Source organism: Phalaenopsis equestris, unplaced genomic scaffold, assembly GCF_001263595.1.
Source record: "Phalaenopsis equestris unplaced genomic scaffold, ASM126359v1 Scaffold212405, whole genome shotgun sequence".
NCBI lineage: Eukaryota > Viridiplantae > Streptophyta > Magnoliopsida > Asparagales > Orchidaceae > Phalaenopsis > Phalaenopsis equestris.
Genome location: NW_018231338.1, coordinates 70,289 through 73,896, shown reverse-complemented (window position 1 = coordinate 73,896; position 3,608 = coordinate 70,289).

Below are 3,608 nucleotides of genomic sequence, written 5' to 3'. Positions count from 1 at the left end.
ATGCCATAACTTTAGTTTTTCCTTATAAATTCTATCGTTATCATAAGATTCATTTCTTAATTCTTCCAATTCATTTAATTGTAACAATCTTTGCTTACCAGCATCTTTCAAATTATAATTGAATTTTTTAATCGCTCAATATGCTTTATGCTCCAATTCTATTGGTAAGTGACAACTCTTTCCAAAAATCAGTCTGTAAGGAGTCATTACAATAGAAGTTTTATAAGCAGTTCTGTAAGCATATAATGCATGAATAAATTTTCTTTGTTATTGTGGTGTCAGCATAGGTGGCAAAATATCACTTACAATATAGTTAACAATATCGGCATACCATGGTATTTTTCACTCACTAACATTATAAAGTTGTTCATCAGGGAAACTGTCTGTAACTTCATTGTTGGTGTTAGATAATTCATGATTTTCTAATCTCGATAAATGATTAGCAATTTGATTATCAATTCCCTTTCTATCAATAACCACAAGATCAAATTCTTGCATCAATAGTATCCATCTAATCAACCTTGGTTTGGCATCCTTCTTTTGCATCAGATATTTAATAGCTGAGTGATCAGTGTGCACAACACATTTAGCTCCAACTAAATAAGATCTAAATTTATATAAAGCATACACAATGGCCAGTAACTCTTTTTCAGTAACAGTATAATTAATTTGTGCAGCATTGACTTTTACTAGCGTAGTATATCACCTTAAAAATCTTCTCGTACATTTGTCCAAGGACAGCTCCAGTAGCATAATTACTAGCATCATACATTAGTTCAAACGGTTTCTCCCAGTTAGGTGAAACTATAATAGGGACTGTGATTAATTTTTCTTTTAATAACTCAAAAGCATTTAAAAAACTTTCAGTAAATTCAAATTTCTTGTCCTTTTGTAAACGTTGGCATAGAGGTTTAGTAACTTTTGAGAAATCTTTAATAAAATGCCTATAAAAACCAACATGTCCAAGAAAACTCCTAACTTCTCTTACATTAGTAGGAGGTGTTAGTTTAGATATAACTTGGATTTTTGCAGGGTCAGCTTCCATACCATCTTCCGAAATTTTACGCCCTAGTACAATTCCTCATGCAACCATAAATTGACATTCTTCCAATTTAGAAGTAAATTAGTTTTTTCGCATAACTCCAAAACTTTTTCAAGATAATTTAAGCATGCGTCAAATGATGTTCGAAATATAGAAAAATCATCCATAAATACTTCCAATCCATCATCAATTACCTTATTAAATATATACATCATACATCTCTGAAATGTTGCAGGTGCATTACATAGTTCGAAAGGCGTCCTTCGAAAAGCAAAAGTTCCAAAAGGACTAGTAAATATTGTCTTCTGTTGATCCTCGGGAGCAATAGGAATTTGATGGTAACTGGTATATCCATTTAAAAATAAAAAATATTTGTGCCCAGCAAGTCTATCTACTATTTGGTCTAAAAATGGTAGAGGAAACTGATCTTTCCTGGTGGTAGTGTTCAATTTTCTATAATCAATGCAAATACGCCACCCAGTAACTTGTCTGATAGGTATTAATTCATTATTTTCTTTTATTTCAACAGTCATTTCTCCTTTCTTAGGAACACAATGAATTGGACTTACCCACGCAATATCTGAAATATGATATATAATTCCAGTGTCTAACTATTTTAAAATTTTCTTCTTTACTACTTCTTTCATCATTGGGTTTAATCTCCTTTGTGGATCAACTCTTGGTTTATATTGTTCATCTAATATAATTGTGTGCATACATATCAAAGGAATGATTCCTTTAATATCTGCTAAGGTTCAACCAAAAGCTTTCTTATATCTTTTCAATGTATCTAACAGTCTTTGCTCTTGTAAATCATTTAATTCTGAAGATATAATAACAGGTAATTTAGATGAATATCCCAAAAACACATACTTAAAGTGGTTAGGTAATGTTTTCAACTCAAGTTTAGGTTGTTTTTTAATTGAAGGAAATAGATTCTTATCAGCATTTTCTGTGATATCCATATCTTAAATCTTTCTTGAACATAATCTAATTCTTCATTTTCTAATTTATCTAGAATAATTTCATCATTCTCTTCAATTTGTTCTTCAAAATGCTCTTCTTTTCAAAATGCTTTTTATCTTCAAAATGTTCTTTAAAATGTTCATTCAGTAGATGTTCATAAATTTCCATGCGAAAACATTCATTATCTCTCTCAACAACAGGGTATTTCATAGATTTCGAAATGTTAAAAGTCACCTTTTTGATCATTAACTCTCATAGTTAATTATCCTTTTTGAACATCTATCATAGCTTTTCCAGTAGCTAAAAATGGTCTCCCTAAAATGATAATGATAGGTATCTCTTCCTCCATATCTAAAACAATGAAATCCACAGGAAAGATAAATTTATCAAATTTTCCTAACACACTCCCTTAAACTCCCTTAAGATATGTAACTGATTGATCTGCTAATTGAAGAGTTACAGAAGTAGGTAAGACTTCTCCTAATCCTTGTCTTTTGAAAATTGATAGAAGCATAAGAGTAATGCTGGCTCCCAAGTCACATAAAGCTCTTCCATAAAATTTTTCACCGATAGCACATGGTATAGTGAAACTACCAGGATCTTTTAATTTTTCAGGAAGCTTTTTCTAAATAATTGCACTACACTCTTCGCTAAGTTTGACATTTTCATTATCTGTGAACTTCATTTTCTTGTTCAAAATATCTTTCATAAATTTCACATAATTGGGCATCTGCTCTAAAGCTTCTATGAAGGGAATGTTTACCGTTAACTTCTTAAGAATTTATAAAAACTTGGAAATTTGTTTATTCAGTTTCTATTGCTTCAATCTTTGAGAAAACGGTGGTGGAGGTTTTTTCACAGTAATTTTCATTGGTATAAATGGATACTCTAAGTCTGAGTACTCATTATCCTTTTCTTTTTCAGTATCCACTTTCTCTTTTTCAGTTTTTATTTCTTTTTACACTCTTATCTCCAATTCCTTTCCACTTCGTAATTGAATTGCTTTGGTTTTTTTCTTTTCCTTGATCTTTAGGAGTTGGTTCCACAGTATTCGGAAAAGTTCCTAATGTTCGGTTACTAAGCGCAGTAGCGATATGCCCTAATTGGTTTTCAATATTCTTAATAGCAGCTCCTTGATTTTGTAATTTATTTCCTTGAATTTGAAATTGATTTCCTTAATTCTGTAACTATTTACCCATGTTTAATATAAGCTCTTCCATAGACAAATTCTTCTCCTTAATTTGAGTGTTACTGTTAAATCCTGGAGGATAAGAAGGACAATAGTTAACACTTCCTTGGTTGGATGAATTTCCTAATGGGTTGTTTGCCCATTGTTAATTTATAGAAGAATTGTTATTCCAATAAAAATTTGGATGATTCTTCCAACCTGGATTATAATAATTTGAATAAGGGTTGTTGGGTCTACTAATAGCGTTTAAAGTCTCATATGAAGGTTGAACATCCACAAATTGCCTAGATGAATTCTCTTCCATCACAGGAGGTGTTGGAGAATAATTCATCCCATAATGATCTAATTTCTTTGATATTACAACAATCTGCAAAGCTAACATAGATATTGCATCAGAATCATGGATACTAG